Source organism: Oryzias latipes, chromosome 6, assembly GCF_053564925.1.
Source record: "Oryzias latipes strain Hd-rR chromosome 6, Olatipes_Hd-rR_3.1".
Taxonomy (NCBI): domain Eukaryota; kingdom Metazoa; phylum Chordata; class Actinopteri; order Beloniformes; family Adrianichthyidae; genus Oryzias; species Oryzias latipes.
Window position 1 is genome coordinate 23,803,265 of NC_136242.1, and position 13,239 is coordinate 23,816,503.

A 13,239-nucleotide genomic window follows, 5' to 3' on the forward strand; every position below is an offset into this window, starting at 1 on the left:
TGCAAGAAAACGATACATGTTTTTAAATTTTGACTAAAAGAGCATGATAATGATTAAAAGACCACTGGAAACGCTTTAACAAGAGCTTAAAAGATGATCAGAGTGGGACTTTAAAAGAACTACTAAGCTGATGAGAACCAGCTTTACAAAAAAGGAAAAAAAACAATGCTTCTCTTTTTTTCTGCATGAAACACCCCAATTCCAAAGATGCATTACCACACAAATCAGCAGCGAGCACACAAATACACGCATTTACTTCTAAGTCAGCACACACACCTAACTCGCAGTCTTTTGGATGGATGACACCTGCATACTGGAGGAGGGGGCACACAAATAGGATTCAGGAGTGGAAAGAGGGCTGTGCTTGGGGGGGGCTGGGAGGGGCTGAGTCCATAAATAAGATTGTGTAGGAAGCAGGGCGCACTAAATAGGATTGTAATGTACAGGAAGGGATGTATAAATAGGATATGAGAGTCAGAGTTGTGTTCTCACAAGTTTTGCGTCCTGTGGTTATAAGACTTCAGTGTGCAGTGTGTGTGTGTGTGTGTGTGTGTGTGTGTGTGTGTGTCTGTAAAGGCAACTAATGCTGAGGCCAATCTTGAGGCACCTGTCTCCTCGGGCAGAGTGTGACCTCCGCTTGCCAAGTTCAACCATATTTGTCCTCCATTCCTTACAAACAACACTCCCTCAATCTCCATTTACTTCGCTTCATTTGATGACTGTTTTCATGTTTTTCCGACAGAAGCCCTGTTTGTTTCTCTCCCATCACTGAACAGGTAGAATGTGCGTCTCTCGCCTCGCCTCCACAAGAGACTGACAGTCAAAGCTCTGGCTTCCTCTCTTTCACTCTTTCTGCTTTTGGGGTCAGTGGGCTTTGGGAGCTGTCAGCTCAGTTCTGGCGTCCGCTGACTGACAGACTAAAGTCAAAGGTGAAGGGTCGGGAGTTAAGAGAGCAGGACGCGACCCTGAAGAAAAACAGCATGGGGAGAGGGTCATCCCCTCGAAACAACTTGTCATTTTCTTTGCAGGGGGTGATGTACTTGAAGCATGCATACAGTCTACATCTCCCATATATAGACAAAGATGCCAGCTCTTTTTCTCATATGCTCCCCCACGCCAGGTCAGTGTGTGTGGCACACGCAATGAGACAAAATGTGAGAAATGTCATGTGTGCGTGTATGCATGGTGAGCCTGTATAAAGGTTCCTGTCAAAGCAGCTCATCTCCTCCACTGATAGTTTCTTTAGAAACCTGTTTACACAGCCAAGGTCACAGTGGACTTCTTTGACTTCTTCTGCCGACAACAAGACAACAAAGCAAACACTACTGACGAAGACACAAGCAACACCCACACAGCTATATCATCATAATTTAAGCACCAAGGTAAGTGCGCATATTTGTTGGTGGTGCACGTGAGAACACGCCGCCTCCTCCAGACGGGTAATGGATGGTCGGACTGAAAGAGACGGAGGGGAATTAAGATAAACACACTCTGATAAAACAAACCTGCTCGGCTGCACTGCTGTCTGTTTACCACGAATTAAAACATATCTTATGTGGGGCATGCGCGTCCGAGCACGTCAACGTGCACGTGTAAACACGGACACTTTCACACACAGCCCCCACAAAGCACTTTATGATGGATTTATATACAAAGGCTACTTAAACAATGGAATAAATGTTTGGACAGTGGTGGCTTTTTGAGTAATTGACCTATGAATCACACACAAGAGATCGTGTAAGTTATGAAGACAAATAAACTCTCCATTTATCTGGCCCCCATTATAAAATCTAAAGCAGATTTATACAGAAATGTATGTGCTCAGCCAGGGAGCTTTATTTGGTGCTAGGAGGTTTCCTGAATACAGATCATACTAATTAATCTGCTGACAATCATGAAGAATGCAAGTTTTAGGAGTTTTAATGTTTCATAAGTAGACAATATAATTTTTTTTCTGATAGTCCCACTACAATCATCTTTTGATCTATTTTTAAAGTGTTCCCGGGGGGTCTTTCAATTATGATTATGCCATTTTAGTGCAAATAAAAAATCTTTGTCATTTTCTTGGACATAGTTTCTGCGGAGCAGCAGGAGAAATTTGCCTCCGACTTGTAGGCGGGACCATTGGCAAAGAGTACGCTTGCGCTCGCTTCCCATCATCCCTTTGTGCACACTCTCTTCCAACCAGTTTACAGCCCGTCACACCCCCAATCTATCATTACCAGTGCAACAAAAATGACAAGAAATTTTGGAGCTATCCAGTCATACAGCTCAGACAAGAAAAACAAAAAAGTATATGGATCTATTTGTCTGCAAGTGGATGCAGCAGAATGGAGCGGAGCAGGGAGCTTGTTGCCTGCTGATTGTAGTTTGTACGTAACAACTAAAGGCTTTTTCAAACAATATGTTTTCATCTGCTCCTGATTCACCATGAATTGAATAAACGAAAACTCAGAAATGCAGTTTTAATCCTAATGTTCTTTATATATGTCCTCCACCATGAGAAAAATGCTACAAGAACAATTTTTAAAACACCAAAAACATAATTTTCATTAGATTGGGTCTTTAATATACATACAACACATGAAAGATATATAAAATAGAGCCATACTACTTGCCAAGGAGGAAATGTTAAAGCAAAAGCTGGTAAAACTACATTCTTTGAAGTTGAAGCATGCTTCTTATGTGCACACAGTCTTTACATCTTTACGCACCAAAGACCTAAGTACATAATGAAGTGTGACATATCAGGCAAAGGCGGTAATGGGGTGTGAAGTGATTAGTGTACTCTGTCCGTGTCTCCCTCACACACACAACTTTCTACATTCACTACATCAGGCCTTTTTCTTGTACCTCTGAGGTGTGAGAGCGACAAGCCTGACTCTGGAATAATATTATCAGGGAACTACATGGCTTAAAGTGCAGCCTCCAGGAAAACTGCATCATGCATGTTTTGCTTTAATCTGAGGTCTATTGTGGGAAGAAATCAAACAAGACCCGCAGCCCTCATTTCTCCTAACAATAGTTAAGAGAAATGAGGGCTGACACAGCTACACTTTTGCTTGCAACTGACCATTGCAGACTTCTGGGAAATGCACCTGTGTGCAAACTGTACATAAGTGATCTAATAATGTCTGACACATTTGCAACTATAATAGAAATGGGAAGGAAAGAAGAAAAAAAGATATGAGAAGTGAAAGAGACTAAAAGCTTGTCAGTCTTTCCTAATTATTCTAATTGCTGAGCTCAGTGCCAGTGTTTATGCAATTCTCTCTGGCACAGCAACACTCAACCCCACCAAACACACACAAACACACACAACGGACTGCTTTGAAACCTCTAATCGCTCTGCATTTTGTCCTCTTCCCACCATCGCCCTACAGAACTTGCCCATCTCTCCCTTTTCCTTCGTTCCCACTATCAGCATGCCTCCACCCCCAGAGCACCCTCTTATTCCTCCACTCCTCCTCTTCTCCTCCCCTCACAACAGACCCTTCTGCTTCGTCTCCCCAGCCACTCCTCTCCTCCACCCCTCCTTTCCTCCAAACTGGATTAAAAGTACTTTTCATTACCCGTGCGGGAGATATGGCACTTAAAAATCACCCCATTATCATTTTTCACCCAGCAAACAGCACACACTCTCACAGAGACATAATTACCACACCCTGTCATACCAGGGAGATGGAGGCTGCTGATTTCTAGCCAGGCCGCATGTGTCACTCTGAGTGTGAGTGTGTGAGTAGGAAACTGCTGCCTCCCCGCCTGCCTGCCTGCTTCTCTTATTGATATTAAAAGCGCTGCATAAACGAGTGTTTAAAATGACTGTCAGAGGGGGAGAGGGAAAGAAGATCCACTCCAATCACAAACTGCAGCACACATCACTGGATCTCTTTCCCAGCTTGGCACATGGTAATGGCCTGGAATAACAGAATAGTGCCGGATGATTCCCACTCCTGCTCTCCAAGTTGCACGAGGCTGTGGAGGAAGCAGCTGAAATGGAAGTGAATGAGTGATAGAGCCGGGTTTAACCAGTCAACACTTAGCACATAATGAATCGGAAAGTCATATGATGAATTGGATTTATGTCAAAAATTGTTCCAAACGGCCAAAGTGCTCGAGATTGTGAAGCTGAAAAGTGAGGATCAAGGACCTGATATTCATTTACCGAGCTGATCCACTTCACAGTCGCAGCGGTTCTGTAGGGGTCACGCCTTCAATGGAAGCACTCACAAAGGGGTGTTAAGTATATACATGTTTAAAACACTCCCTGCACCCTCAAGGCATTTATCACTGTGACAACACTGCATGGCAGCCCCCCCTCCCAATATCACTCTGCAGGGGCCTGCCGTTGGCCTGTCAGAGCAATGGGTGTCTATAATTATGCTTGTAGATAAAACAGGGATAAACGTGGGTCCTGCATGATTAACTGGGTTGCTGTTTGATCACATTTCACTAATTTGAGGCATAAATCTTTAGGCCGGCGCCCCTGCTAGAGACCATTAGCCCTGACACCGATACCCCTGACACACTCAAAACTCATATTTTGTAGATGAAGGAACGAAAAGGAGAAAATTGCTGCTGCCTCCAGTGACTGCCGCTGCTTGGCCGGAAAAGGAAAAATAAAAAGAGATCATCGCGGTTGAGCTCCAAACCTCTGTGCGGATAAGGTCAAGAGAGAGGATGGCGGCGCGCATGAGGGGTATAGAGCAAATCACTGTAGAGGGAGAAACACAAGGTGTACCTGTGTATTCTAATATAATGCAAACATGAGCTCTGAGGTCTAATTATGACACAAGGGAGGTTAGAGAGAGGAAAAGATTCAGTGCTGCGTGGAGTGGATGCTGAAGCTAGCAGAACCAGCCCGGTCATTTGTAAACAGGTAACGATGCCGGCCAGGTGTATGAGCATATGTACCAATGAGCAGGGGAGGAGACGGGGGAAAGCGAGGAAGACTGAGAAAGGAGGGATGATGGAGAAACAGAGTGGGAGGAGTAGAGGGAGGATCTAATTAGGGGGAATTTACAGTGCCCTGTGCCAAACAGCTAAAATGGCCAACTGGGCACAGAGATTTATTACCAGGTTAAATTAGGTTGTCTGGTGAGGGTTGGTAAGACCACCTGCAGCTGCCAATTGTCACACTGATTATTATAACTATAATAAGACCACAGTGATGCAACTATCAGCTGCACAAACAATACAAAGTTTACTCTTTAAGATGATCTCACAAAAAGCTTAGATTTTAAAGACCCAGATCTGAGGAGTATGGTGTTTTTGGTGTTTTTAACATGTTCTTGTGGCATTTTTGTCATGATGGAGAACATACGGTAAGAAAGTTAAGATTAAAACTGCCACAGCAACAGTTCCACTCACAACTCAGAGGCAAAATTCTAACTAATCACTGCAGTTCTTCAGAAACAATGTGCAAGAAAATGACTGTTTTTTGTTTTGTTTTTTGTATTTTGGCTAAAAAACGCATAATAATAATTAAAAGACCACTGGGAACGCTTTTAGAATAGATCAAAACATGATTTAAGGACAATACAAGTTGAGTCAAGTGAAAAATTACTAACAACGCTTGAACCCATTTGGCATGAATCAATAAAGCCCAGACACAAAAAAAAAAGTTTCCAGAGCAAGGAGCTTTTGTCTCCATTTGCATCTGCATCCTTGATCAAATCTGCACAGTAAACAGGTTTAAACCTGACGGGGGATATTACACTTGCAGATTGAGCCTGACTCTTCTCCCCAGGCTTGTCTGGAGCTCTGGGCTGCAATTTGGGCATCTGAATTTGACTCTGGCTTGTGGGAGCAAGGACGTCGCACAACGAGCCAGCCCTGAGCAGCCATACTTTCATGGTCGGTTTCCATTTAAATTTCTGACTGACAGGGAACATGGTGCCATTTAGGTGTCCTGCGGGCCCATCATGAAAGAAGGAAATAGGCAGATAAAACTACCCAGGGGAGAAGAGCAGGTGAGACAGGGGCCATGCTATGAAGCTTTTAACAGAGGGATCTCCTTATAAAACTCAACTTCATCCATTCACTTCCCTCTACATCCCCATTCAAAACAACCTTGTCTTCTTGGAACAAAAGCAGGCTTAATCTAGCGTGACTTATGGCCTGAACCTGACTTTCTTTCCCATAGTCATACGTGAAAGAACACACTTTCTTTCAGCTCTGAGGCTAATAAAGAGAAAAAAATCACCAAACCCCTAAAATGTCTAAGGATTATTTAAATTAAAAGGCAATATAATAAAAAAAAAAATTTACACAGATAATAAACAGCACATAACCAATAGTGTTTTGATTTTTTTAAAGCTGCATGTAAAAACACAAATTAAACCTAAGAATGAAATGTTTCATAAAAGTGAACTTATTAAAGTTATGCTTTAGGACAAGGCTATGAAATAAGCTTCGATTTGGTAATTTCAGATTGTTGGCAGTACTTATCATGATTTTAAACCATATCTATCCAGGTATTCATGCGCATATTCATGTATAACTTCTAGCAGTGTAAGTTACAGATTTTGTAGACCACATTTTTATTTCTGTCATGTTTAAGAAAGTCGCACTAAAACACAGAAGGTGTCCATACGCTCATGAAAGGACTTCCACATATGATCCCAGATAAATCTAATACAATGTGATATTCGTCAGCTCAAAACATTTTGCTAGTCTGGTTTAATTTCGAAGCACAGACAGAGTTGTCTTTGCAGGCTCCTTACTCCCAATATTGCACAATAGGATCATGACCAATGGTCATGTTTAAACTTTCTTTCTTCAGTTGCCTTTGAGTACCAGGACTATTTCCCAAGCGGTTTTCTCATGAGCTCAAGAATCTTTCTCTTCACTTAAAATTTTATCTTGTGTACACCATGTTCCATGAGAAATGGGGAATTAACTCCTTGATCTTTTCTTCTGTTTCTTTTTGATTACTCTAAATGTTGGCACAACTGTTATGGAGGAACTGCAGCAGTGATCAGGCCAACTATTGAAGGAAAAAAACTAACTTGAAATGTCAAATATGATTTTATATTCAACTTTATGCTGCAACAACTTTATACTCAAATGCATCAGGTCTACTTGCTGTATGACTGAAGGAGGTTACACAATTATGGCTTGATTTATTTGAGTCTTGCTTTCTCTTGGTTTTAGACCACCCTCAAGTAACAGTCCTAGTTACATGCTCCCATCACATACAGGTGCTGCTGGTTATTGGGTTGTCCGAGCCTGTGGAGTGTCGTAGAGAAGAGAGGCTGCATCTTAAGGGGAGCGCAGGTTTGCCTCTCACACCTTCCTTAATGCTCCCTTGAAGGTACGATTGTGAATATCAAGTGTATCATGAAGAATTTTCAAGGCTGATGGAAGTTGCACGCACTTACTATGTACCGGTGATACTGTCGTTTGGTGCCTTTACACCAGTTGTTAGTAAGGTGCACATAGTGGCCCCTTAAAAACCGTGTGGAAATGCCGCATACATAAGTGCCCATAGGACGCCAGCAGGATGCACGCGTATCACCTGTTTTATCCTCACTTAATCTTGCGTGTTGTACAAGTCTTCGCTACGACCTGTCGCTCGCAGTTTGCTTATGCAAAAAAATGTGCATGAACATTTTCACTCTACAGGCTCACTAAGCGGTCCACGACTTTGATATTTTTTTGTGGGCCCCATTTTTCGCCCTTTAGCCATAAGGGTAGTTGTGACTAGGGCTTTATTCAGGGACTTCCATGCTGAGGGGGTTAAGTTGATGTCAGAAAGGGTTAAATATAGATGTGAATGGCTCTGACACACAGTGACAAACTACAAAAGCCAGGAGGCAGTCTGGACAGACACTGGAACCATGAAAGCTCTTATCCAGACCAACGGAAAAAAGAATGAGATTGAGAAAGATTCTTTCAAAGATATTTACTTTCACCTCTTTACTTTCCGGTATCCTCTTCCACCACATTGCCTTTCCGTCCTCTCTGCGTGCCACTGTCCATTCTGCCAAGCCTAATAAGGGTCAAGGCCCTACCTTCCTCTTAAGGACCTCATTTACATCCCCCGGCAAACAGCCAGTCAGGCCCTGTTCAAAGAGCCTGCTAATCCAATCAGATTGCTCAACTGTGAGGCCTTATCGCCACAGACACCGGCCTCTGCAGGAACCACATCAGAGAGCATCACAGAGCTGCTGGTTGTGACTGGTGGAGACAGAGAGTCAGAGGGAAGTAAGGATCACAAGGCTTCAACACGGCTCAAAGTTAGCCAGGAGTGACAGTCAGAGAGCAGGGGAGGCTTAAGCAACACTTCCCATGTTATGGCTGCTGCCTCAGAAAAGGCACTGATACATATTGGGGATGAAACACAAATTAGGCTGGGTGGATTTCATCTTTATCTACTGCTGAGCACATAGTGAAGAAATATATATGCTGCATGACTGGTACATAAATACTAATATTTCATATGAAAAGTAAATGCTACTCCTTAAAATAAATATGACAACATTTTATTTAAACAAAAAATTAAGGTCAAGTTAAGCATTTTGAAAAATTATATTGGAAAGAAATGGGAAGTTAAATTTTGTAGACGTGTCAAATATGAAAAGAATGGCAATAATGGGTATAATGCTTGTGTTTAATGCTGCTCAGGTAGAGTGGGAGGCAAAAATCCCTGCCTGTATAAGTTTAAGTCCAACTTTGAAGAGGCCAAATCACAGAGAGCCAAATCACAAACCACAGGAACAGAAACACTGTTTGGTCATTCAGGTTTTTAACCAAAGAAACGATACAACTGCCAGCATCTTTTTTTTCTTGGACACAGTTTGCCATAAAGGAACTTGCAGATACAAGGGGATGGAAACACCACGTTGGCTGGCCTTGTAAAACCATCCCGCAGGGACCACAGTCTCATCTGTCTCTCCTTCTGCATCTTTACCCTAGTTATTTTTTTTATTCCCCTGCATATCCTTTGCTTTATCCTTTTTTGCTTCCGCTACTTCATCTCTGCCTCTCGCCCCCCCCCCCCCCACCCCCCATCCCCATTGTCTCACATGCACGCTTGCTCTTGACCTGCACTGGTGTCGCTATTAGCAGCATCACATCGGGATCACATGCCTGCTGGGGTACGGAGGCTGAGTCAATGGAGCGTGACACACAAAGACATCAATAAACCCCCATTGCCACAGCATCCTTCCTACTTCCTGCTCAGAGTGGATTTCTCTCCCAACTTTCCTATTGCTTCTTGAACATTACCCTTGAAGATAACCACACTGAAGTTAACAAGCAAGCCTGTTTCCACCCCACCCCCCTAGAAATCCTCTGGTTTCTTATGCTGCAAATTAAAAAAAAAGCAATATAAATGAAAAAAAAAACTTTTCTTTTGATTGTTTAAATAGTCTTACAGGTCACATTTAATACCCACTATGTAGAAGAATCACAGTTTGCCATGTTTTGACCTGCTCTTTGTCCCACTCTTGGCAGACTATTAGGCCTGGAGCAAGGAGTAAGAGAGGTGAGACAGGTGAGAGGAGGCAGCAGAGGTGGATCTATAACAGCTCTCCAAACACAGCGCCGCTCCAGGAGAAGCAGCCAATCCATCGCTCTCTTTACTCTTAGTCTCTCCTTTTGTCTCCATGTGTGTAATGCTCCATGTGTGCAGCGTGAGATGCAGGGCTGTGTGTGCGAGAGTGTGTAACCACAGCCTGTGCATGTGATAAGCCTGTGGTAGTAGTGGTCCTGTGAGGGACCCGAGGCCCTGTTCTCCTGATTAGTCATTTATCAGGCCTGGCAGCCCAGACCCACCATAATCACTCTTCTCTTACCCCTCCTCCTTTCGCTTTGCTGATCCCCCTCTATCCCTCTAGATCTCCTATGTACCCACCTACACTACAATGTTTCCAAACACCAAAGACCGTATGGTGGTACATATACAACATCTACCTGCCTCAACTGTTCTCCATCAAGACCAGCGGACTCCTCTTTCCGTCTTTCTCTTATGGCCTTCTGCCTTAAAGCTGCAGACACATTTCCAATTTGTCTGTTGGAATTTTGAAAGTTTGAACTGTGTAATATGGAGGAAAGAAAAGAGGGCCGCATGATGAGAGCATGGTGGGAGGGCAAGTGTCTTCCTGAGCGGCAGGATGACCTCCCTATCAACCAGTGCCACACTCCCCTCGCCCTGACATGTCAACAGAGAGGGATTAGGGTACCAGACACATTGAGGAAGCCAAAATGAGTTAATGCAGTTAATCAGTGACGTCTTCTCAACCTGTCTTCCCTTGGCTGGGAGAAATTGGAAAAGCTGTCTGGCCAGAAAGAGGGAATGTAATCTGGACTATGCAGACTGGATGATATGACCACATGAAAGACTTCCCCTCCTGCTTCCCAGGCCTCTTTTCTCTTTCCTTCATCCTTCCTTGCCATCATTCCTTGCTTTAATATTTGTAGCACCCCAAAAAAATGTTGCAAAGAGGAATGTGGGCGGAAAAACATAAAACATGTCCACCGACACTGCACTGGTTTAAAAGAAACAACAGCAGCAACAGGGAAACAAGTGCAGCAATGCAAGGAAATAAAAAAAGGAAGTGCATGTTATTACAGCGTGGGACAGATGTTTGAACCCTTAGGGAAGTAACAGCTGGAGCTCTACCTCAAACACACTTAACACATCCCTCCCTTCATTTCTCCTTAACTATCTCATTGTTTCTCCATCCTTTCCTTCACCTTCTCTTCTAATTCATCGATCATTCTGTCGTTCTTCCTGCCAAAGGATAGGTTGTTCTGTGATTTTCTCTTTTTATAAATCATTTCTGTCCTCACCTTCCTTTTTACAAGACTCCCTGCATCGTCTGTTGAACAGATGGTAATGGAATAAATCTAGTTAAATGCTAAGTTAAAGTTAATGGATAATTTTTGAAATCATGTCTTTTGTGATGTCATTTATTTCATAATATCCTTCTCTCACTGTCCACTTTCAGGTTCTTGATTACGTCGGCTCTTTCCCGGAAAAAAAAATCTAATGTTAAGTGTTTCCATATATCTTGTACAGTAAACAAAGTTGGCAGTAGATTAGAAGTTTAAACAGAAGCTGTCACACTCCAATTACAAAACTGAGCCTGTAACCCCCCCTTCTCCCCCGCTGCCGGGGTCCCTTTATAGAGCAGTCTGCATAATAGCAGCTCTCTTATAAAACACAGCACTGTGTCACGCACACATTACTCAGCCCACCACCCCTTTAAATGATCCAGAGATGTATGGGGCCATCTGCGGGCCGCAATTAAATGCCAACCCCTTTAATTCATCTGCATGCTACATTACCACCTACTGTCCAAGGCCCTGTTGGTGAGTTACAGAATGTGGAAGAAACACACAAAAGTTAGCTACACAGAGATAAACAAAAAAAAAACCTAGTGTTTCAGTGATGCCCAGGAGCATCTTTGTGTTTGAGTCTTCTCCCCACTCTTTTACAAGCTTTCAGTAAAAGACGTTCCTGAAATTGGACTGCTGTTCAACAAATTCTCCATCTCCCTCTGATATCACATCCGATTGTATCAATCTGACAGATGTATAAAATAAAGGGCTTTACGTCTGGTTAATAGTGCATTATTGTTCAAGGCTTTGAGGGCTCATTAATGCTTTCTGCTATGGAACATTAGGAGTTAAAAACATGCATTCATTTATACCACCAGAAAAAACAGTGATTATTTAATTTGTCAGATAATAACATGAAGTTTAGTTTCTTTGAGTTGGATCTAAATTACTGACATTTCAATAATTTGCAGTTTATGAGTGAAATTCTGCTTTAAGACCTATTCCAATAAAAATCATGGTTTTGGCATGTTCTTGTGGTAATTTCCTGATGATGGAGGGCATATATAAAGACAATTACGATTAAAATAGCATTTCTGAGTATTTCTTTATTCAAATCTTTGTAAATCAAGAGCAGACAAAAAAAATACAGTTGGAAAAAGCTTGTAGGTGTGACGTAGTTAGTTAAGCCACAAGCTCCCTGCTCCGCTGCATTCTGATTCTGCATTCACTTAAAGACAAATAGATCCACGTACGTCCTCATTTTCCTCGCCTGAGCTGACATCTGGTTCAAAAATGTACAGCTGGATAGTTCCAATATTGCTCGCCATTTTTGTTGCAGCTGTACTGTTACGTTGGGGATTTGAGGGGCTGTAAGCAAGCGGGGAGAGAGTGTAAACAGATGGATGTCGGAAAGTCAAGACAGGCTAACTCTGTGTCAACATTCCCGCCCACAACTCAGAGGCTTATTTCTAATGAACTCCTACGGCTCTGCAGAAACTATGTCCTTGAAAACGACACACATTTAGTGATAATTAAAAACGGCATAATCCTAATTAAAGGACAACTGGAAATGCTTTTAAAATAGATCAAAAGATGATCGGAGGGGGACTAAGTAAGCAAAGCTAATTCTAAGGAATTCATAAGTCAGTACCAATAGCGTGTCATTACTGGGAACACGGATTCATTTGTCATTGATTGTGTGACTTTGAAGAAGAACAATAAAAGGATCAGATCAGGGCTCTTATCTGGAATTGCCCTGGCTTCTCGACACATGCCTCTGAGCTTCAGTTCACGTGTCCCATCACTATTAAAAAGAGATTTAATCACCTATCTGTCTGCCTCTCTTCCCTCTCTGCCTTTTTTCTCGTCTCAGTGCGTCCCTCAGTTAAGAGTGTCTCCTTCCACATTGCCATTCCTCCTCCATTGACTGAACTGGCCTTGTCTCTGAGCGCTAATTGTCTCATTCTAAGGACTTAAGGATGCTAGATGAGCATTAGATGTGTTAAAGAGACAGAGTATGAAACCAGTGTGTGAATGGCAAATTACATCCTTGGCCTTTCTATAGCAGGAAAAGACACTTAATAAGCTCTCAATGTGTTCAAGAGCTAGGTGAATAGTTCACTGGCTCCACTGTTGCATCTGAATAGCCGTGAGAGATGCTGCAAAGAGTGTGCACTCAAGAATGTATGTTTGTGCGCACGTACATGTGTGAGCGTGCATGTTCAGTAAGGGGCTGTTTGTATTCTCAGTGCAGTCGACCTGGCATTCTTCTCAGTGACAGGATCGGGGCAGATCAGTGCTCACTTACAGAACAACTCACCTGAGGAAAAACTCTCCTCTCAACACGTCGCCTTCTCTCCTTCTACCGTCTCCTTTCTTCTCCCTCCTTCTTTCTTGCTCTGTCTTTCCTGACTCTGACCCAGACAGAGATCCCCGGGAGCCACAATGCAC

General features: G+C 42.9%; 1 protein-coding gene across 1 annotated transcript in view; it reads right to left on the bottom strand.

The window, feature by feature from the left end:
• wwox (WW domain containing oxidoreductase) overlaps nucleotides 1-13,239 on the bottom strand; it is a 162,046-nt gene that overhangs the window by 32,069 nt on the left and 116,738 nt on the right. The window lies entirely within an intron of this gene.